The 24,455-nt window shown below is 47.0% G+C and overlaps 1 long non-coding RNA gene across 1 annotated transcript; it reads right to left on the reverse strand.

Annotated features, from left to right (window-relative positions):
- Nucleotides 1-835: 835 nt before the first annotated feature.
- LOC138296764 (uncharacterized) lies at nt 836-24,419 on the reverse strand. The gene is made up of 3 exons (XR_011203893.1): nt 24,063-24,419; nt 21,431-21,513; nt 836-2,689 (listed from the first exon to the last, which is right to left on the reverse strand). It is a non-coding gene; the product is annotated as an uncharacterized lncRNA (long non-coding RNA).
- Between the last annotated feature and the right edge of the window lie 36 nt (nt 24,420-24,455).

Raw genomic sequence — 24,455 nt, forward strand, 5'->3', positions numbered from 1 at the left:
GAAAATAAGCATCCTGTAGATCTAAGGTTGCAGTGTAATCTCCATGATTGAGGAGATGAACAATGTCTGGAAAGGTTATCATACAAAATGACTCTTTTTTCAGGTATTAGTTCAATCTAAATAATTCACCATTACCCTGATTTCTATTTTATTAGAGAAAAAACAAAGCAGAAACCCATTCCTTTTAGAGAATGTGGGACTTTCTCTATTACTCCTTTGTGTAGCATGGCTAATTCCTTTCTGAAGGAGAAGTAGATGAAGTGGGTGCGCTCCTTTTGGTGGAGTGGTCAGTGGAATCTAAGTATGATCGTATGTGATGAGATCCAATGCACATCTGCCCAATGTTATTTTCTGCCACTAATAGAAATATCTGGAAATGTTTGCTCCTTTAAGGTGGTGATCTCTAAGGGGTAAAACCAGCACTGCTGCATTGTCACTGTTTTCTGCACTTGTCTCTTGCCTGAGATGCTTGCTTTTTCCTTCGTAGCTTCTTTGGAGTAGGCTGCTGCTGGCGGCGATCTATAAGTTTGCTGTTGGTAGGGCAGTCTATAAGACGGTTGAAAGTGCTGATAAGGTTGATATCTCTGGTAGCCCCCTCTGTACGAATACACACCTTTTCCGTGTGCCCCTCAAAAAGGCATTTTTCTCATTTGTAAGGTGCCCAAGTACCTTGCCCTGTGTCGGCTTCTTTTGTTTGCAAGGCAGAATATCCACGTGCTTGCCTAACTGAGCCAGACACATCAAATATTTTGCTCTGCACTTCAAGCTTAAATGAAATAGCCTTCAGCCAGTAGCAGTATCAATTTATTGTTCAGTTAATTAAAACCATTACAAGACCAATAATATTTGCGTTAACATTTGGTCACATTAACATAACATATAAAGATAACATAAAACAAAAAATGCAATTCTGTTAAAAGGCAGTTAGTATTTGACTCCATTACCATCAAGAGGTGCTTAGACTTACTTTGGACCTACGTGCACCGTGCTGGCAACCTCTACTGACTGGGCTAGCACCCATATTTTGCACATCTAGCCAAGGCCCAAGCCGTAGCCTTAGACATAGCCTTCAGCCATCCTTGATTACGAAGGACTGCAGAACCTGCAAGCTGTCTAAATCTTGTGGAGGCTATATCCATAGCGCAATCAACATCTTATAAGGCTCTCTTTCCCTCCTGTGAGATTTTCTTTACCTCTACCTTTTCATTCTCTGGCAGAAGATCTACATCGGCAGCGATGTTGGACCACATCTGCCTGTTATACCTGCCCAATATTTCCAGTGAATTGGCAGCTCGAACTGTTATTGCTGGCATAATCGAAAACTTTTTTCCTATATTATCAAGGTATCTGCCTTTTTTGTCAGGCAGTGTTGATATCGGTGTTGAAGGATTCTTGGACCAGCGCTGGTCACCACAGAATCTGACAATGGGTGACCAACCTGACATGCAGGCGAATCCTTAGGAGCCTTGTATTCTTTTGATCAACTCTTGGTAGAACAGCTGACACTGTGGCAGGATTTTTCATTATTTTTATTCCTTTGTCCTATGTATAATCCACCAGATTGCTCTAACAGATTTTTTTTGTGGGTTCCTTGAAGTCCTGTAAGAAACAATCCGATTGCTTGATTGTTATAGGTAATTGGAACTGTTTGGCAGCTCTCTCCCTAAGACTGTGGAAACCTCAGATATCCTCCGGCGGGGAGTCCACCAGTTGCGGCACAGGTGGAGAAGGTGTTGGAATGAGATAATCATCCCATTCAGTGTGAAAATACTGGTTATCGGTGATTTCCCCTTCCTGTCTGTCCTCACCCCAGGAAGATGGATCATACGCAGGAGACACAGCAATGCTGGACACTGGAGTCATTCTAGGAGTTGCAGGTGGTGGCATAGGACTGAGTGATTTCGGTATTGGAGCTTGAGGGGGGAAGGCAATGGAGATGCTGACTTTACAGGTTTAGGGAAGCACTTATAATAGTCCTGCAACATGCCCTGAAGGTCTTGAACTAGAGTTGTAGGAACCAGAAACATGCCTTCCTGAGACTGAGAATGAGCAAAATGCTGCAAATGCTCTACATACTGCCTAAATCTTTCTATATATTGTTGTCTTGGCTCATAGAACTATTCATAGTAGTCCCCTTCATCCTCATCTTGATATTTTACATTAAGTTAGTAGTGACTGTGAGCTGTCCCAAACAGACCATCATTGGAGTCCTCCATACGAGAGGAGACACTCTGCTAAGTGAAGTGTGCTCTAGTCGCAAAGATTCTCGAGCCGTTTTTTTCTAACGTCAACAACACTGCCAACAATGTTGTCATCGGGGCAGATGTAAATTGTAATGTTGGTGTCTTCTTTATCGGTGGTCTTATCGTTGATGATGAGGTCTCTGTCGACAGCAGCATTGTTGCTGGTCTTGGTGTTGAAGTGTTTGTTGTCACAATCATTGTAGCCAGTATTGTAAGGGATATTGTCAACAGGGTTGCCATCGTCGATGTGGTTGTCGTCATCATGGACACTGCTCTTGCTACAGGTATTTTTTTTTTTTTAATCAACTGTTTTTTATTCAGCTCCCACAAGGAAGGAGATGCAGATGTATACGGTGGGGCAATATCAACATTTTGTACATTTACATACATATCTAGTCAGAATGAGTGACAGAGGAGTATAGTGTAGTCCATATGTGTCATCTGCCCTGTGGGATAAAACAAACACAACAGTAATATAATCCAAAAATCCAAAAAATGTAAATCACATCGTAATTTGTGAGTGAAAGTGGTTGCGTCCCTATAACGTCTGTAACATTGTGCACATGAATTAGTGACGTGTTGTTTCTCTCCCACAGGTGTGGGATAAAGCAGGGGATAGTGCAGACAGGTGTTCTAAAGAGTGGGCCCAACATTATATTCCTACTGTTGGTCTTTACATACGAGTGGAATGTGAAAGGAACAATTGGCCTAGGGCACAAGGCAAATTAGTGTGAAGCACCTTAAGCAGGTGGAGGGGGTTCCATCATGTTGGAACAGGACTCTTGGGACAGGGAAGTCATTGATAGTAAATAGGAGTGCAGTGGGTACCAAATATCTTTAGCCCTTGAAGTCAGGGGTTGTAGGGATGCATATATTTCGCTAGTGGTGTCGCAGTACGTCATGCTGGTGAGCCATTTGGCCACAGAAGGGGGAGGAGGGGGAAAGTCCACCCCAATGGATCACAACTTCTTTAGACAGGAGGCAATGGCGCCAAATTGCCTGGTGCTTTTGGGGAGATGTAGCATTTAGCCCATAAGGGCAATTAATGAGTCTGCATCGAGTTTGAATTCAAACATATGAGATATGTTTGGGAAAATTGTGCTCCTGTTTGTGTTAACAACCCTAAGGACCAAGCCATATGGATGAAGTCTGCTCCAGGAGTATGACATTTGGGACAGCCGGAGGTGTGAGTTTGATCATATTTATGTTGGTCGGCTTGGGATATGTAGACCCCCCATAGAAATTTAAAGCTGAGAAGTTTATGTTGATGGTTGGGAGTCACTAGTCTTGTGCACAGCATCCTGCCCATATTTTATCTGTTATGGGCCTTCCTAGATCACGTTCCCAGTAAGCTCTGAGTTTGTGATCATGCACTGAAAGCATTGTGATACTGGTTCTATATTTTTGGGATATCAGTTGTACACTGTCTGGGTCTGAGATAACGAGCTTCAAGGGTGAAAAGTCATCGGGGGCGATCAGGTAGGTAGGCATGGCGGCCTTTAGCGTGTTGCGAATGCGGTGTAAAATTAAGCGGTCCATTTGTGGGGCATCACAGAAATGTGCGACTGTTGAGTGTGTGAGGGCATGGCTGTAGGAAGTTGGCTCTGTATGTGCTATTTCAAAGTAAGGAATAGCATGCACAGAGTCCAAGGGTTCCCCTTAGAGGTAAAATAGTGGTAAAAATAGATAATACTAATGCTCTATTTTGTGGTAGTGTGGTCGAGCAGTAGGCTTATCCAAGGAGTAGTGTTAAGCATTTGTTGTACATACACATAGACAATAAATGAGGTACACACACTCAGAGACAAATCCAGCCAATAGGTTTTTATATAGAAAAATATCTTTTCTTAGTTTATTTTAAGAACCACAGGTTCAAATTCTACATGTAATATCTCATTCGAAAGGTATTGCAGGTAAGTACTTTAGGAACTTCAAATCATCAAAATTGCATGTATACTTTTCAAGTTATTCACAAATAGCTGTTTTAAAAGTGGGGACAGTGCAATTTTCACAGTTCCTAGGGGAGGTAAGTATTTGTTAGGTTAACCAGGTAAGTAAGACACTTACAGGGCTTAGTTCTTGGTCCAAGGTAGCCCACCGTTGGGGGTTCAGAGCAACCCCAAAGTCACCACACCAGCAGCTCAGGGCCGGTCAGGTGCAGAGTTCAAAGTGGTGCCCAAAACACATAGGCTAGAATGGAGAGAAGGGGGTGCCCCGGTTCCGGTCTGCTTGCAGGTAAGTACCCGCGTCTTCGGAGGGCAGACCAGGGGGGTTTTGTAGGGCACCGGGGGGGACACAAGCCCACACAGAAATTTCACCCTCAGCAGCGCGGGGGCGGCCGGGTGCAGTGTAGAAACAAGCGTCGGGTTTGTAATGGAAGTCAATGGGAGATCTAGGGATCTCTTCAGCGCTGCAGGCAGGCAAGGGGGGGGTTCCTCGGGGAAACCTCCACTTGGTCATGTAATATCTCATTCGAAAGGTATTGCAGGTAAGTACTTTAGGAACTTCAAATCATCAAAATTGCATGTATACTTTTCAAGTTATTCACAAATAGCTGTTTTAAAAGTGGACACTTAGTGCAATTTTCACAGTTCCTAGGGGAGGTAAGTATTTGTTAGGTTAACCAGGTAAGTAAGACACTTACAGGGCTTAGTTCTTGGTCCAAGGTAGCCCACCGTTGGGGGTTCAGAGCAACCCCAAAGTCACCACACCAGCAGCTCAGGGCCGGTCAGGTGCAGAGTTCAAAGTGGTGCCCAAAACACATAGGCTAGAATGGAGAGAAGGGGGTGCCCCGGTTCCAGTCTGCTTGCAGGTAAGTACCCGCGTCTTCGGAGGGCAGACCAGGGGGGTTTTGTAGGGCACCGGGGGGGACACAAGCCCACACAGAAATTTCACCCTCAGCAGCGCGGGGGCGGCCGGGTGCAGTGTAGAAACAAGCGTCGGGTTTGTAATGGAAGTCAATGGGAGATCTAGGGATCTCTTCAGCGCTGCAGGCAGGCAAGGGGGGGGTTCCTCGGGGAAACCTCCACTTGGTCAAGGGAGAGGGACTCCTGGGGGTCACTCCTCCAGTGAAAGTCCGGTCCTTCAGGTCCTGGGGGCTGCGGGTGCAGGGTCTCTCCCAGGTGTCGGGACTTAGGATTCAAAGAGTCGCGGTCAGGGGGAGCCTCGGGATTCCCTCTGCAGGCGGCGCTGTGGGGGCTCAGGGGGGACAGGTTTTTGTACTCACAGTCTTAGAGTAGTCCTGGGGTCCCTCCTGAGGTGTTGGATCTCCACCAGCCGAGTCGGGGTCGCCGGGTGCAGTGTTGCAAGTCTCACGCTTCTTGCGGGGAGCTTGCAGGGTTCTTTCAAGGCTCCTGGAAACAAAGTTGCAGCCTTTCTTGGAGCAGGTCCGCTGTCCTCGGGAGTTTCTTGTCTTTTCGAAGCAGGGGCAGTCCTCAGAGGATGTCGAGGTCGCTGGTCCCTTTGGAAGGCGTCGCTGGAGCAGGATCTTTGGAAGGCAGGAGACAGGCCGGTGAGTTTCTGGAGCCAAGGCAGTTGTCGTCTTCTGGTCTTCCTCTGCAGGGGTTTTCAGCTAGGCAGTCCTTCTTCTTGTAGTTGCAGGAATCTAATTTTCTAGGGTTCAGGGTAGCCCTTAAATACTAAATTTAAGGGCGTGTTTAGGTCTGGGGGGTTAGTAGCCAATGGCTACTAGCCCTGAGGGTGGGTACACCCTCTTTGTGCCTCCTCCCAAGGGGAGGGGGTCACAATCCTAACCCTATTGGGGGAATCCTCCATCTGCAAGATGGAGGATTTCTAAAAGTTAGAGTCACTTCAGCTCAGGACACCTTAGGGGCTGTCCTGACTGGCCAGTGACTCCTCCTTGTTGCTTTCTTTGTTCCCTCCAGCCTTGCCGCCAAAAGTGGGGGCCGTGGCCGGAGGGGGCGGGCAACTCCACTAAGCTGGAGTGCCCTGCTGGGCTGTGACAAAGGGGTGAGTCTTTGAGGCTCACCGCCAGGTGTCACATCTCCTGCCTGGGGGAGGTGTTAGCATCTCCACCCAGTGCAGGCTTTGTTACTGGCCTCAGAGTGACAAAGGCACTCTCCCCATGGGGCCAGCAACATGTCTCTGGTGTGGCAGGCTGCTGGAACTAGTCAGCCTACACAGACAGTCGGTTAAGTTTCAGGGGGCACCTCTAAGGTGCCCTCTGGGGTGTATTTTACAATAAAATGTACACTGGCATCAGTGTGCATTTATTGTGCTGAGAAGTTTGATACCAAACTTCCCAGTTTTCAGTGTAGCCATTATGGTGCTGTGGAGTTCGTGTTTGACAGACTCCCAGACCATATACTCTTATGGCTACCCTGCACTTACAATGTCTAAGGTTTTGTTTAGACACTGTAGGGGTACCATGCTCATGCACTGGTACCCTCACCTATGGTATAGTGCACCCTGCCTTAGGGCTGTAAGGCCTGCTAGAGGGGTGTCTTACCTATACTGCATAGGCAGTGAGAGGCTGGCATGGCACCCTGAGGGGAGTGCCATGTCGACTTACTCGTTTTGTCCTCACTAGCACACACAAGCTGGCAAGCAGTGTGTCTGTGCTGAGTGAGGGGTCTCCAGGGTGGCATAAGACATGCTGCAGCCCTTAGAGACCTTCCTTGGCATCAGGGCCCTTGGTACTAGAAGTACCAGTTACAAGGGACTTATCTGGATGCCAGGGTCTGCCAATTGTGGATACAAAAGTACAGGTTAGGGAAAGAACACTGGTGCTGGGGCCTGGTTAGCAGGCCTCAGCACACTTTCAATTGTAAACATAGCATCAGCAAAGGCAAAAAGTCAGGGGGCAACCATGCCAAGGAGGCATTTCCTTACAATGGCTATCTGGAAGAAAGTCATCAAATGTAAAAAGGCCACACCGTGAAAGGGTGCTTTTCAGTAAAGTCTTGCAAGTAATAGGGATCCATGGGTTATCTGCAATTTGCAAGGCAGGTGAATAAGGATAAGTTACTTACCTGTAAATCCTAGTTCTCTTCCAGGGGTATCCTCATCAAAGTCATAAACATTAAGGGGGTCATTCTGACCCTGGCGGTAAAATCCACCAGGGCCAACGACCGCGGGAGCACCGCCAACAGACTGGCGGTGCTCCCATGGGCATTCTGACCGCGGCGGTACAGCCGCGGTCAGAAACGGAAAACCGGCGGTGTACCGCCGGTTTCCCGCTGCCCTGGGGAATCCTCCATGGGGATTCCGACCCCCATACTGCCATCCTGTTCCTGGCGGTTTTGGCCGCCAGGAACAGGATGGCGGTAAGGGGTGCCGTGGGGCCCCACAAAGATTTTCAGTGTCTGCCAGGCAGACACTGAAAATCGCGATGGGTGCAACCGCACCCATCGCACCCCTTCCACTCCGCCGGCTCCATTCGGAGCCGGCATCCTCATGGAAGGGTGTTTCCCGCTGGGCTGGCGGGCGGCCTTCTGGCGGTCGCCCGCCAGCCCAGCGGGAAACCCAGAATACCCGCGGCGGTCTTTTGACCGTGCAGCGGTATTCTGGCGGTTCCAGCCAGGCCGGCGGCTTCCGCTGCCGGCCGGGGTCAGAATGACCCCCTAAATATTCCTGCCCTTGGGCGGGGACCCCGGAGCATATATAAAAATACACACATATACATGTGTAAAACAGCAATAATTATAAACAGGCTAAAATGCTTTATTTCTATGAAGTTTTTTTTTTTTTATATTATAAAATTACAATAGAGAATAAATATCTACCCAAGCCCCAAAAACTGGGCTTACGGAAGTAAGCAGCAGTAAACACTAGAGAAAAAGAGAAAAAACTACATTGAAAAACAATGGAGCATTCTTAGCCAATAGGCTGCTTGCAGGTTAACACAGGAGAACCATAAAAACTTTGGCACCGTGCCTTTAAGACCCTGAGCACCTCCAGTATCCCACCATGCCTCAGGGGTGAAGGAAAGGTGACAGTTGGTTCACAGTTAGGTCAGTACTTTTTTACGGTGACAATCTGTGTAACTGATTCGAAAGACAATCTGTCCTGCACTTCTAGGAGACGTGAGTCCGGGGAGGAGGGTGGGTTGTTTATGACTTTGATGAGGATACCCCTGGAAGAGAACTAGGATTTACAGGTAAGTAACTTATCCTTCTCTTCCAGGGGATCCTCATCAAAAGTCATAAACATTGAATAGATTAGCAAGCCCATCCCAAAACTCTGCGGACTGTCTAATAGAAGTGCAGGAATAGATACGTATTATGCAAATAAATTTCTCAGAGAGGCCTGCCCCACTTGGGCATCCGCTCTTGCACCTGAGTCCAAACAGTAATGTCTAGTAAACGTATGTATAGACTTCCATGTAGCAGCCTTACAAATCTCAGATATTGGAACATTGTTAAGGAGGGCAGCAGTAGCCGCTTTTCCCCTTGTGGAATGCGCTTTAGGCCTAGCTAGTAATTGTTTATTAGCCAGCTGGTAAGTATTAACAATACAAGAAACTATCCATCTTGATATAGTTCGTTTAGATGCTGCCTCTCCTGTCCTCAAATGACCATAATTTACAAACAAGCGGTTGGAATGTCTAATCGCTTTTGTTTTATCCAAATAAAATTTCAGCACTCTTTTCAAGTCTAAGGAGTGCAATGCTTTCTCTGCCGGAGTCTCCGGATTGGGAAAGAAAGTCGGTAAAGATATAGTCTGATTGATATGGAATTCTGACACCACTTTTGGAAGGAAAGATGGGTGAGTTCGCAGAACCACTCTATTGTCGTGAAAAACCGTGTACGGTTCTTTGGAAGACAAAGCCTGAATTTCGCTGACCCTCCTCGCCGAAGTAATGGCCACCAAAAAAGCCGTCTTCCACGTAAGGTGCTGTAAAGAGGCCTTGTGTATAGGTTCAAAAGGAGGGCCCATAAGTTTTGACAGTACTATGTTCAGTTCCCATGGAGGAGATGGTCTCCGAATGGGCGGAAATACTTTTTTTAAACCTTCTAAGAAATCCTTGACTACAGGTTTCGTAAAGAAGGATTCTTGAGAAGGTGACTAACGATAGGCTGTAATGGCAGACAAATGTACCTTAATAGATGATACCTGCAGACCGGACTTTGCCAAATGAAGTAAATAGGACAGTATGACATCCTCCTGAGCCCGTATGGGATTCTGGCCTTGTTGACAGCACCATATGTAGAATCTCTTCCACTTAAAAGCGTAAGAACGCCGCGTGGAAGGTCGTTTGGACTCTTTCAATATGTTCATACACTCCTGTGAGAGCCCTAGGTGCCCATACTGCAGGAATTCAGGAGCCATGCCGTTAAGCTCAGAGAGGGTAGGTTGGGATGTAGAATCCTGCCCTCCATTCTGCTCAGAAGATCCGGTCTGCACGGCAGCCTCCTGTGAGGTTTTTCCGATAGGTTGAGGAGATCTGTATACCAGAATTGACGGGGCCATTGTGGCGCTATGAGAATCATTCTGGTTCTGGATCTGTAAAGTTTGTTGATCACTGCCGGTATGAGGGGAATCGGTGGAAAGGCGTAGAGAAATATCCCTGACCAGTCGATCAACAGGGCATTCCCTCAAGATCCCGGACGGTAGAACCTGGATGCGAAGTCTGGGCATTTCTTGTTTACTTCGTCTGCGAAGAGATCCAATTGAGGTCGACCCCATTGAGCGAAGATGTATTCGACGACTTCGCCGTGTAGGACCCAATCGTGTGCGTCCTCTAGGTGTCTGCTCAGGAAATCTGCTTCCACGTTTTGTTGCCCTGGCAGGTGAACCGCTGTAAGTGACATTCCTCTGGCCAGGAGCCAATGCCATATCGTTTGGGACTCTCTAGATAGGGGTAGTGATCTCGTTCCCCCCTGTTTGTTCAAATAATACATCGTGGTTGTATTGTCCGTTTGTATTAGGAGAGTTTTCCCCTGAATTAATGGTGTGAAAGACTTGAGAGCCAGATGGACCGCTCTGAGTTCCAGCAGATTGATGTGGTACTGCTTTTCCTTGTCTGACCACAGGCCCTGAGCTTGAAGGGGACCCAGATGAGCCCCCCATCCCTGAAGAGAAGCATCCGTTACCAGAGTGTCGGATGGAACTACCTGGTGAAACGGAGCACCTGCTGACAGGTGAGGTGTGTGCATCCACCATTTCAATGACTGAAGTGCCGCTGCCGGTAGTCGCACTCTGTCCTCCCAGCGACCTGTCCTTTGGCTCCAGTTGCTCTTCAATGCCTCTTGGAGGGGCCTCATGTGCAGTCTGGCATTTGGGACAATGAAAATGCATGATGCCATGGAGCCCAGCAGCGATGTCACCTGACGTGCCGTAGGCGCGTTGGCTTTCAACAGGTCCTGACACTTCCTGTCTATTGAGGATAGTCGTTCCTCCGAAGGATACACTCTTTGGAGTTCTGTGTTTATTATAGCTCCCAGGTAGTGAAGGTTCTGTGTTGGAATCAAGGTTGACTTTTGGCAATTGACCTGAAGACCTAGAGACTCGCAAACCCTGAGCACAATGTCCCGATGGCTTCTCGCCTGCTCCGGAGAAGAAGCCTTCAGTAACCAGTCGTCTAGGTATGGGTAGATGAATATCTTTTGTTTTCGAAGATGTGCCGCTACCACCGCCATACATTTCGAGAAGACGCGTGGGGCAGATTTCAGGCCAAATGGTAGAACTCTGAACTGATAGTGCTGTGACGCTACTTGGAAGTGCAAAAATTTCCGATGCTTGGGAGCTATTGGGATGTGAAAATATGCATCCTGCAGGTCGATGGAGCACATCCAGTCTCCCTGATGTAGCTGAGGGAAAATCTGGTGAAGCGCTAGCATCCTGAACTTCTGTTTTCTTATGTATTTGTTCAGCAGCCATAAGTCCAGAATTGGTCTGAAAACGCCCTCTCGGCCCTTTTTCGCCACCAGAAAATAACGGGAGTAAACCCCCTTTCCTCTGTGCGCAGGTGGAACCTTTTCTATGGCATTCCTTTGTAAGAGGGCGAGAGCCTCTTTGCGCAGCAGGCTGAGATGAGATGGATTGCATTTGGCTGGTGGCAAGTGTGGTGGAGGCTGTTTGAAAAGAAGAGAGTAGCCATTTTCGACAATATTGAGCACCCATTTGTCTCTTGTGATAGAGTGCCACTCGTGAAGATAACCTGCAATACTTCCCCCCACCGGAGTGGTGTACAGTGTCGAGGGAAGCGAGATCTCATTGTTTGGCCGGCGCTTTCGGTGTGGACTGCTGAGGTCTACTTGACCCTCGCTCCCTTGTGTTCCTTCGCTGAAAGAGAGGGCGTCCCTGCCGTTGTTGTGGCCTCTGGGACCAGTGAGGGGTTTGAACCCTCTGCTGGAAAGGGCGCCTGTCATAAGGCCTATACCTTCTCCTGAAATCTTTCTTCCTTTCCAGGCCTACTGCCCTCATGGTGTCCACCTCGGTCTTCATGCGGGCCATTTCCTCGTCTGCATGGGTACCGAACAGCGAGTTCCCGGCGAATGGGAGATTCAGGATGCGCTGTTGTGCTTCTTGCTTTAACCCAGTCAGTCTCAGCCAGGAAGACCTTCTTGCACAGATTCCATGTGCGTACCCATGTGCAGCTAAATCCGCCCCATCTGCCGCCGCGCTGATAACCTGGTTGGATACCAGGCATCCCTCCTGCAAGATCTCTTGAAAATCTTGTCTGTCTTCTCTGGGCAATTTCTCTGTGAATCTATTGAGGGAGTCCCACAGAGAACGGTCATACCTGCCCAGGAGTGCAGAAGCACTGGAGACTTTCATTGCCGAAGCCGCCGTACCGCACATCTTTCTCCCCAGAGAGTCTAGATGCCTGCTCTCTTTATCCGGGGGGACCGTGGAGGATGATGCCACCGAGTGGGTTTTTCGGGCTGCGGACAATATTACAGAGTCCGGTGGCGGATCCTTTCTTAGGAACAAAGGGTCCTGTTTGGGAGCCTTATATTTTTTCAGAATCCTAGCCAGGGCAGATTTGAGCGTAGCTGGGGCCAGGAAAGTGTCCATGGTTGGCTGCAACAAACCAGGCACTAGAGGCAGTAGCTTTTTTGACGCTGATCTATGCTGCAGAGTCTCAAAGATGACTGACGAGGAGGTAGATGGCTCTGGAACCTCTATGTTTAATTTCTGCGCTCCCCTTAACAGCACCTCATTAAACGTGGTAATGTCATCCACCGGTGAGACCCTAGCAAGTGGAGAATCTGTTAGGGTGGGGGAGTAACGCCCGACAGATGATCCTGACGACGACCAAGAGGGTGATCTTCTTCGTGAACGAGACCTGGATCGCCGTTGAGAACGAGACCTGCTGCGAGACGCTGTAGCAGAGAGCCCAGGCCTCGCGGTCGGTTGACGAGGAACAGAACGAGCCCGTCCTGCCCTTGCTGTCGGTGATGGTGTTCTTGGAAGGGAGGCAGTAGGCGAGTACATTCGCGAATACTGCGAATCCGGGAAGGCCGCTGGTCTGTTAAGGCTCTCTAGCCATCTTGGAGATAGGTTGATGGGCGAAACATGCCCAGATGATGCCGCTCTTGAACGAGATGAGTCGCTCGGTATGGAGACCACGGGAGATGGTGTGGCCTTGTCTGCTGGCGGAGGGCGATGTTCTACTCCCTGCGGGACAGGTAAAACCTGTGTCGACGTCGACGGCTGTGTCGACGTCGAAGGGTGCCCCATCGGTTGCTCTTGCCTCGACGTTGAGTGTCTCGATGTAGAGTGTCTCGACGTCGAACGGCGATCTTTGGACCTCGACCTACTCGCCGTCGTATGCCTCGACATGGAGCGGTGGGAGGTCGACGGCGGATGTCTCTCATGCCGTCGTGGCGATTTCGACGTCGCTTCTCTTGACGTCGGGGGCGAACGGCCTTTGGCGGCGACCGGGCACGCCGGCGATGGCTCGACGTCGATCGGCGAGCTGCCGTCGACGGAGATCTGCCCCTGCGATGGTGTTCCCTCGACGCCGTCTCCTTCGACGTCGGGTGGGTCGCCGTCGACGGCGATCTATGCCAGTGAGACGGTGGCAGCGACGACGTCGACGGGGAACAAACAGGTACTTTCCTACCTGCTGACGTCGACCTAGCCATTCTCTCCTGATAATGGCCTGCTGGTTGCCTGGGAAGTGAAGAGGACGATGTTTTCTGCCTCTCATGAAGCCCATGTAGCCTGATCTTCTCTCTGTCCTTCAGAGTCCTCTTTGACATATTCTTGCAGTGCTTGCAAGTGTCAGGGCAGTGACTCTGAGGCAGGCACACAATACAAAGAGAGTGTGGGTCTGACTGGGCCTTCTTCTTCCCACAAGAAGGGCATTTGACAAAAAGTGAAGGCATTTTTCTGTCAGGAAAAAACTGCCAAACACAGACAAAGATGTTATCTGTCGAATGAAACAGGAAAAAACGCTTTTTAAAGTATTTTTCTGAGAAAAAACTCAGAAAAACTGAGAGCTCAATGCTCCAGGATCCTCTCAGAAGAAGCCGGAAAAAAGAACTGACCTAACTGTGAACCAACTGTCACCTTTCCTTCACCCCTGAGGCATGGTGGGATACTGGAGGTGCTCAGGGTCTTAAAGGCACGGTGCCAAAGTTTTTATGGTTTTCCTGTGTTAACCTGCATGCAGCCTACTGGCTAAGAATGCTCCATTGTTTTTCAATGTAGTTTTTTCTCTTTTTCTCTAGTGTTTACTGCTGCTTACTTCCCTAAGCCCAGTTTTGGGGGCGTGGGTAGATATTTATTCTCTATTGTAATTTTATAATATTAAAAAAAACAAAAAAAAAACTTCATAGAAATAAAGCATTTTAGCCTGTTTATAATTATAGCCTGCATTGCTGTTTTACACATGTATAATATGTGTGTATTTTTATATAAGCTCCGGGGTCCCCGCACAAGGGCGGGAATATTTAATGTTTATGACTTTGATGAGGATCCCCTGGAAGAGAAAGCAGGGTTCCGCCCAGGAGACATGTTAATTTCCTCCATGCCCAGCAGGTAGTGGACAGAGTTTGGATGTCCTTAGGGTCCAGGGGGATCCCTTGTGATAGTATAGAAACAAGGGGAGGGGTTGCAGCGAGGTCTATCGTGGGCTTGGCGTATATTAGCCAAGTGTCTGTTTGATACCAATGATGAGTGTATTGGCATTGGGCAGCTAAATAATATAGCTGAAAGCGAGGGACCCTGAACCCACCCCTTCCATAGGGGAGTACTAAGGTGCTCCAGTTTTTTGCGCAGTCGCTGGTCGGCCCAGATTAGTTTTGTTGGTAGACCACGGAGAGTAAGAAAAAATTAGTTATGGAGAGAGATTGGAATGTTAAGGAATAAGTTAAGAAATCGTGGAAGAAGCACCATCTTAATAATGGCGATCCTGCCAGCCATTGAAAGAGGCAGTTTGATCCATCTATCAATTTGTGCAGATACCGTGTCAACCACAGGACCGTAGTTTAGTTGTAGAACCTTGTCTTTAGGTATTATGATACCTAAATATTTAACTGAGTCTTCACACCAGGTCAATGGGTACTCATATTGGGCTTTTCATGTAACAGGGGTAGTAGGAAAGAGCTCAGATTTGGCCCAACTGAGCCAAAGGCCTGATAGTATCCCAAACCTTGCTATCTCGTGCAGTAATGGGATATGGTTTTCCTTCGGTTTTTGGATGAAAAGTAGGATGTCATCTACATCGAGGGGAATTAGTAATGGGACAGGTTTAAATTGCATACTGCGATGGGAATGGCTAAGAGTAAGGTGTTGAACTAAGAGATCTAGCACTATGACAAAAAGCAAAGGTAGCGGGGGCAGTCCTGTCGGGTACCTCGCAATACAGGAAAAGGGGTCATAATAGTACCATTAACTCTAATGTCCGCTGTAGGTTGCGTATATAAAAGTTTTATCAATGAGGAAAAACTGTGGGGTATATCCAGTTTGCGTCTAATAGTGTACAGGAAAGTCCACTTCAAACAATCAAATGCCTTTTCGGCATCTAGCTGCAGGTACGTTCGGGGAGATTCTAGTCAGCATCGAGGAAGTGTCCGGCGGATTTAACGATGTTGAGCGTAGGGGGATAAATCCAGATTGTGCTGGGGATATTATTTGGTCCATAAATAATGAGAGCCGAGATCAGAGGATTTTCGCTAGTATTTTATTATCAAAATTTAGTAGTGACAATGGTCTATAAAAAACACAGTTTAAGGGATCTTTGCTGGGTTTGGGAAGGGGTGTTATTACCTATTCATGCACGGATGGACTCCTGTTTTAAGTGACTCCTCATATACCGCAAGTAGCCTGGGCGCCAGAAGGTGTTTAAAGCATTTGTAAAACTCCCCTGTATAGCCATCGAGGCCTATTGCCTGAACGTTCTCATCGCATGAAATCGATTCACTAAGGAATTGGTGCTGTGGATATGAGAGGCAGACCATCGCTACCTCCTCCAGGTATTCCACCCGGGCCACCCACTAGTCGAGAGGTATATAATTGAGTGTAATAATGGAGTATGGTATCTAGTACATCCTTATTTGATGTAAAATGTTTGTTTCCATCAGTATACAGTTCTGTAGGAGTTGCCCCTCTGGGAATGTAGTAAGCGGGCCAGAGTCTTCCCAGGGCACTCGCCCTCATCGTATCTATGAGCTCTAGCGTGCTTGCCCATATAAATGACTTCCCTCTCAGCTATATGTCGATATTCAGTGAGAAGAACTTCACGATCCTGCGTGGCAGGTGGGTTAGTATCCCTGGATACACCAGTGTTGAGAGCTGCCAACCACTCATCAAGACGTCAGAGACTCCCACGGATGTCTCCAAGGACCCCAAGTGTTTAGAGATGCAAACACCCTGTATGTAAGCTTTGAATGCCTCCCAAAGAGTGGTGGGAGGGTCTTCTGTTCCTTCATTAAGCCGGAAATATTCCAACATGGCTGTGCATAACTCTGAACAGAACAATTCTTCCTGAATTGCTAGTGTAGGAAATCGCCACTGTCTCTTTCGGTTTCCCCCAAAGGGAATGGTAGTGCAATCAATATAGGAGAGTGGTTAGATAAGGTGCGAGAAATATGGCGAGTGGAGATCAACCATGGGCAGAGTGTGCTAGTGAGAAGACAATAGTCAGTTCGTGACCACGTTTTGTTGGGGGCTGAGTAGTGAGTGTACCATAAATTTGAGTTGTGTTTCAGATACCAAGGATCACGTAGTAAGTATTGCATATTGTCCTTGAGGATACTAAGCGAATTAGTTTTGATGGTCGGATTCAATGTATAGTGTTGGGGGTCCATCAGTAAGTTGCAATCCCCAGCCACAATAAGGTGTTCAGAGTCTAGGCACCCAATTTGGGTGGATAGTGATAAAAAGAAGTCGGGGGAGTCGACACTGGGTCATATATGCTGGCCAGAAGTATTGACTATCCTGCCAGAATGCCAGTCACCAGTACATACCGACCATCGGCATCTGCAACAGTAACTGTAACAGTAAGCTTAATCTGTATGTTTTTATAAATGAGGAACATACCCCTCTGGAGTAAGAACTATAATTAACAAAGAATCTATGTGTTCCCCATACAGAGGCAAAAATGTGTGTTCTCCCTGGGGATAGGTGCGTCTCCTGGAGAAACACTATTTGTGCACTGTGTCGATTATTATATTGTAAAACTTGCTTACCTTTACGGCAGTCATTAAGGCCTCTAATATTCCAGGACATAAGCATAAGGTAGAGTTTGTGTGTTTTGAGCATCTGTACGGACCATCTAATGCAGTGGATGGCATGTAAGAACAAGGATAAGAAGCGACCAAAAAAATCTTACAGTGGCACTGAAGGAAACATCAGTCAGTAATATAAATGCTTTCAGTAACAACCCACCCCCTCAAATCCAGGCTAAAAAGAGCAAAGTACCGTCCCTTACAATAAACCCTATCAAACAAAAAAAACAACATAGTTAACATGTATGTGTGTACCACTTGGGGGTGGCAACGCCACAGCGGACACCCAGTGATGAAAGGAGTAAGTGTTGGGGGTGGCTGTCGGGATCAAAGAGTCTTCTTAGTAAGATAAGTTACAAAAGTGGTCAAGAGACATCAGTGTGAATCAATGTCCCAGGTCTGCAAACAATGAAGTTACTCAAGAGCAGGAAGCCACTGTTATCATCCAGTAGGAAAAATATCATTACTTGCACTGGAGTGGATATCCGGCAGTGATCTGTCTGGCATGGTGTGGTCGGAAGCAGAATGATCATCCAGGCGTAGTTTACAGATTTGTTGCCTCCGGAGTGACGAATATACGTGGTTTGCCATTAACATCAACTCAAAGATGCGCTGGATACAAAATTCCATAACAAAAACCCAGCTTTTGGAGTGTAGTCTTGACATCAAGAGAATTTATGACGTGCCTCCTGAATCAAGACAGTGAATCCAGGAAGAGGGAGACAGAACAGCCCTGCCAATGCAGGGGGCCGTGCCTAGTGGCCAGCCGCAGGTCTGCGTCTCGGTCTCTGAAGTTCAGCAGGTGAGCAATTATAGGTCTAGGAGGATCTCCTGGATTTGAGCATGGGTCCAATGAGTGGTGTGCCTGCTCAACCACGAAAGCTGGAGTGAATTGCTGTACACCAAACAGATCAGTCAATACTTTTTCAACAAAAAGGTCAAGGCGGCCTGTGTTTTTCGACTCTGGTATTCCCAGTATGCGTAGGCTATTTCGCCAACCACTAGCTTCCGAGTCCTCATTTGTCATAGCCATTGTTTTTACCAGCTTCTCTATACGTTTCAGCTGTTTCATGGTTTGCGTGGTGCCGTCCTCCAGATAGGACACCCTCTCCTCCACAGAGGTTATTCAATTCTCATGGCGATCAAGTCATTGATTCATAGTATCAAGACGTCTGGCCAGAATATCAAAGCGGCCATCAATGGCACTGAAGCCTGCCCTAAACTCTGCCATGATTGCATTGGTACCAGATTGTGGATTATGGTCAGTGCGGCGTACACTTTGGTCTTCCGCCATTGGGTGGAGCTGCGTGGGACCTCCGGATTTCTATATTTTACAATTGAGGCACCTTTGTTTGGTTTTCCGTGCACCATAGCCCTCAGGGGCTCATACACTAATGCTGGCTAATAGTCCTTTGTGACAGTAAGTAGCGAGGTGAGCAAGACGACACCTGGAACTATTGTTTCCCACCAGTGATCAGGAGGATGCTGTAATTTGACTCCAAGTTGCCAGAGTCAGCAGGCATCAGTAATCCCAGGGGGAGTAGGCCAGTTCAGCAGGGTTCAAAGACTGAGGCATCAGGCTACCAAGGAGCGCAGGAACCCAGTCCAGTTGGAACACTGCGAGGTAAGGCTTAGAGGTAGGAGACGTACGCACCACACAGAGTTAGCGAGAAATGTAGTAGAGGCTCTATAATCCTGTGCGGGGCAGGGTGGGTCAGTTGGGGTCTATGCAACACCAAATGTAGCTGCAGGTTTCAAAATGTCTGCCAGGCTGAGGACCTTTGTGGTTGTGAACCTGCCAGGCATAATTATTAGAGGAGATTGGCAGGTCTGTGTGAGGCTGAGATATGAAGCAGCCCGCATTATAATAATGAGCGCTATAGCCTAGGTATTGATTTCCATGCAAGAGGTTATAAAGCTCCCAGTCGTGTCGTAAATCTGTGTAGGAGGGTAGGCAGTAGGGATCAACGGTGCAGCAAAGGGTGGCTGTGGGGGACCGATGTGGCCCGTCTGCCAGCTCCCCAGGCTCGACCGCAGGCCCTTACACCATGGGCCTCTGGAGGGAGAGGGGGGGTCTTAGGCCGGCCCTACCTTAGTACCGCAGATCTGAGTTGTGGCAGCACCTCCACTCTGCCAGGAGCCAAGCTTCGTCTAGCCCACCTGGTTCTCATGTTGATGCACGATTATGGCCGCCAATCACCTCCTACTCGAGCGGGCCTCCGCCAGCAGGATCACCTCACTCTTGGGGCCGTTGAAGGTTAGGCCGATGTCGGTGCCGGGGGTTCCGCGGGGTGTGGGTGCACATGCCGTATTACAGTCCGCATACGAGTTTGAGCACCACACATTAACCTTTCATCATGCTGATCTTTGTCTGCTCCCTTCACCAAAAAATCATCCTGAAAGTAAATTGTTCCTGCAAAATCCCTGAAATGTTTATGCATTCATTTCTGAAAAACACCAGCCACAGAATCAAGTCCAAACAGCATGCGCAGCAATAACACACTGAGTGTCATGAACATAGTATAATTGTTTTATTGCTTTCCTTCCTTTATACTCAAAACTTACTTTTCTTTAGCCAACCATCAGAATTGGTTTACCAAAAAACTGTTGGGTGTAACATCTGAGGTAAGTCATTGACATCCAGTAACTCCTACAGGTTTTTCATCCAACACCTTCTTATCCTATCCACTACATAACTCCCCCCAATGTGATTTTGCACACTGGTAGTTTGCTGCTTGATTGCTTCATTAGTATACTTACCTTCCCTCTAACCTCAATTTCATTTATACATATGACATATTCACTATTTCTTACTTCATTGTCTGCACCAGAATCACTCGATTCCGACTTGAGTCAGACTCTCTTTTAACAATTGTAACCTTTCTACTTGGCTTAGCTTTTGTACACACATGCTGCATACTGCTGCTTAATACCACAAGTGGTATATTATAGCCTTATAACCGCCCCACCACCGAATTGGGCTATACAGGCCATTAAAGGCCCACTCCAGCATTAAAGGCACGAGCCACACGAGAGGGTGCGGGACTTTAATGCCATATAGCCTAGTACAGAGGGCTATAAGGCTATTAGAACATTCCGCAGCTAGAGGGCAGAATGTTCTAATAAATAAAACAAAGGCCTGACGGAGCCCGAGGGGGGCTCCGTCAGGCCTTTGCTCACAGCAACAGCTGTGATCAACATTGGAGTGTTGGAGCTCTGGGCTTCTTCCTGCCATTAGAAACTCGAAGCACTCCATTGTTTTCAATGGAGCTCCCAACATTCCAAAGTTCTAATTCTGGTTAATGGCAGGACAATTCTTACTGTAGGCCAAAAGATCCTTGCTACAACATCTACAAAAAAAAGTTCCCCATTGTCTTTCCTTTTCTCCTAACATTTGGAATTACCCTTTTTGCTCTCTTCAGTACTAGGAACTAACTTATTTTACTTTGAATTCTCTCAACTAACAATATCATTTGTTTCACCACTAGAATCAATACATCCACAACCTCTATCCACAACCATTGTTAAATATGTTCATTATTAATATGCATTATAATTTGGTCTCTAATTCATAATGTAAGGCCTCAAATTTACATCTCAAGGCAAGTGCTGAAATATATTCTTCAACAGGTTATGATTTTTCCTGTTTTATCTGGAAAAAAATTGTTTCTGTTGATAGCAATGTAAACCGACGTGGAATAGTAATCATCCAAATCAGCTAACGCATTTAAGAAGACATCATTATCAGAAGCTGTCGGAATGAGGTTTCTTTTCCATTCCATTATAAACTTTAAGAACCTGGGAGCCTAATGAAAGAAAATGAATTTTCTTTTTTTCTTCCTTGTCATAAATCTTCATCTTCAATGGTGTCTATGTAATTCAAAAAATATTCTTTTCAATTGTGGGATTTAATGGGACGTTCTTGATTTGCTAGGACTGGTTGATGAGGTGTTAAACAGAAGGTCTGCTGTGCACACAGTCACCTGTGAAAAGGTCAAAAGAATGCTAAAAAATTAGAAGGACAGTAGGACTCGACATGTAAAACGCCTCTGAAGACTTCAAAATAAAGACAATACAAATTGTGCACCAAATAGATTTTTGCGTATTTGGAAATACTTGTAATCCTTTTGCAAGCACTTTTAGAAGGACTGTGAAATTCCTCCAGTATGTTAAACGTGCACTATAGTATACTGATAATCTTGTCACCCTAGAATTAGAAACAAAGTAAATTCCACACATAAATGTTGGAACGCTGAAATTATGCAAGTCGCACTTTGAAGTCTAAGTTATAGTGTTACCTCTGCCCAATCCAAATGGCAACATGTAACATCATAGCATGACTGTACTTTTTTACTAGATGTGCCCAATCCAATGTGGGTGCACATAGCGGAGCACCGACGATGGAAACTTGAGCACAGCAATCCACTACTACACGTAGTCGTCAAGGACTGCTCGCGCCAACACTCCCTCAAGGTTGAGCTCTGCTAAACTCGCACAAGTCCTGTTGGCCTGATTTCTCCTGGATAATGTTTTTTAAAAACTCACCATAAGCAGCTACAACTATGCAGTGAGTGGGGGTAGAAGGATTCCATCTAAATTACAGCTAGACCACAGCCGCACTACGAATCCTGGAAAAAAACAAAGCACAAATGTTAGTATGTCTGCATCTACTAGGGTTGCCAACTGACTGGTATGTTAGTGACCTGACTGGTATTTTCATGTTAAGGTACAAAAAATCTAGATAATCATTAAATTCTAAATTTAAATCAACAAATAAACTATTAAAGCAAATTAAAGGAAGGCCAGAGTAGTCTAAATTATTCCTAAATTATTTTAAAGCACATAGAGTCAATCTCAAAAGATGTACTTGTGGCTGGTATTTTGCTCCAGAGAAAATGGCAGCCTTAACCAGCACAAATTAAGCCTTTCTTTGCAGTCCTACCACATATTACGCACCACGGGTTACGTTAACGTAGTTTAGTGCTGGTGTCCGCATCACACTGCACTAAATTTTTGAATCATGCATTTTAAACTAGCTCCTAGCAGTGAAATGAGGTGCTGCAGGCAGAGCTGTTGCCCCATTTATTGAAGAGCCGGGCCCATATTAAATATAGGTCCCTTGTTGCTAACTGTCAGCTTGGAACAGACTAATTTTGTTTAGTCATTAGTTTCACAGATTATTTAAACTGCAGCATATGCGTGGCATGCAATGTCACTTGCGTGTGATGCTACACATTAAAATACACAATTAAATTGGCTTTGGACCCTGCCTCGCATGGATATGATCTGTTTTTGCGGACCTGTTCCACGCTGTTATTGGGCTGCAATACTAATGATTCCCTAATTGTTTCTGCCTTCCTGCTTGGCCTGGTGTTTGCTGCTCTGTGGACGCTTACAGAACAATGGGCAGTAGCGCTGCGCAGATGGTTTTCAACCTTCAGGTTACGGAGGGCATTATCATTGGCTCCCCTCTCTGCTTACCCCCAAGCTCCTCAGCCCCCTCGGAACAATTTTTTTTTTCTCCCAAAGGATGTTGGTGAGTGAGTCAACTTATTAATAATCAGCACCCACTGGCCTCCTGTGGTCATATTACACGTGCGGCAGGATTCAGGCTTGAACTGTGCAAAACGCCCAAAACCAACAACCACAGACAGCCTTTCTTTGAACACCCAGCAGCACTGAGCGTAGATGCAGCACAATACAAGAAGCACCATCACAAGTCCAGTCTGTCTTCTGGCTGCCCTCCATCCCCTACAATATCAGTACTGTCCACTGTCCTGTCTAAAACAAGACCCTGGCTCAACCTGGTCTGATTATTGGCCCTGTCCTGACTCAGAATTGTTAGCAGCGAGGATCAGCACAATGGGTGCTGCAGTCAATCAAGGGCAAAGTGCTGGCTCATATGGAGCATTGAGTATTCAGGTGCAGTGCAGGCAATCAGCAGCAATACAGTCCCTGCCTAGTTATCTGTTCTGAGCCTCGGAGCTAAAGAGAGTGAGCAGTATGTGACACTGGCTGAGAACCACTGATGATCCTCACTGTGCACAGGTGTATCTAACCAGATGCTGCTGCACGGTGAAGGGGGTAGGGAAGGGGGGGTACAAACCCTTCATAGTGTCCACATTCTTCCAAGACCAGTGAATATTTGGGACATATGGGAGATTCCGGGGCCATTCTTCACATTCTGCAGTGTGATCCCATCATTTTATGATATGCCACTGAGTCCATCCAACCCTGCAGCTGCAAAGTTTAGACCCTTTACTTATGACATGTCTTGAGGATCATGTGGGCAAAGGCTGGCAAGAGGTGAGGGAGGACCCTGGAAGCAGCACACAATCCCTCATGGTTGCCTGTTCTGTATCCATAATACAGAAAGCAGCAATGATGTGCAGTACAGTGAGTCTGACTGGAGGAATGATGAGCAGTCAGTTGGCACTGGACTTAGAACTGAGCCCAGAATGACAAGTAATCTTAAGCCACCCAGCAGGAGAGCTATAGTAGGTGGCTGTGCCCTGGGGGGAGCAGAAACATAGCAAGATGAGATCAGGTGGTTAAGTTGTGACAGTTAGCTAGAGCTAATACATCTCTTTATTTTGATTCCCAAATTTCAATACTCGGTGATCTGTAAAGTGCAGATCCTGCGAGAAAGAGTCGGATCAGGTTCTTACACTTTCAAAGGCTGCCACAGACTTGAAGATCAATATTTGCTATTTAATAATTCTGAAGCTTGCCCATCGCTTGCGCCCGTGTTGCACAGCATGTACTCGTGCTCCACCCCCTCATACCTACTTCGCGGTACAGACCGTGTACTGTTCAAATGGTTCCACTGTGCTTACCGTTTGCGTGTCTGATGGTCTCAAGAACGGTCCGATTCCTGTGACAGCTGTCACGTCAAGAGAAACAGAAGCTAATTAAAGTGTGGGGGGTAGGGTATCCACATTTTCCAGTAAGCAATTGGTGACCTTACATTTCAGAAGTTGGTCAGCACTTTAAAGACCTTTTTTTGAAGGTTCTAATACTCAGAGCAGTTACATTCTGATATGTATTTTATGTTGACTTAATTGCTTGGTTTTACACTCATGAAGTGTCATTTGGCATTTGTGTCACTTATAAGTGCCCCTGAACCCATGAACATTGCACTTATCATATAAGCAATCAGTAAACTTGACTGGTATACCTATTAGCCAGCGACAGGGCATCGTGGGGATGAACACGCTATCGACATCTGAACTAGGCGAACCAGGATTATGAGAGTGCATCATTTTTGCCAAAAATTGGCCACGTCTTGAGGCTCTCACCCCCGCCGAAGTTAAAATACCTCGGAGCCCGCGGTATGCCACTGGGAAAAGAGGTCGGTTAAACACCATAAGCGGGACCCCCACTCCTGCAACCGCGGAGCTTTACGTGATACATTCGGTGAATCCGCGCCTCGCATCCGCCGTGAAACAGCGGAGGCCACGTTTCCCGTCCTGTGACTAAAAGGCGTCCATTCAAAAGGTATTCACCCTTCACCGTTCCAAGATGGCTGCCGCGTTTACTGCGTCACACGGGGCGGCTGACGTAGAACTGC

The sequence above is a fragment of the Pleurodeles waltl genome, chromosome 5 (genome assembly GCF_031143425.1).
Source record: "Pleurodeles waltl isolate 20211129_DDA chromosome 5, aPleWal1.hap1.20221129, whole genome shotgun sequence".
Taxonomy (NCBI): domain Eukaryota; kingdom Metazoa; phylum Chordata; class Amphibia; order Caudata; family Salamandridae; genus Pleurodeles; species Pleurodeles waltl.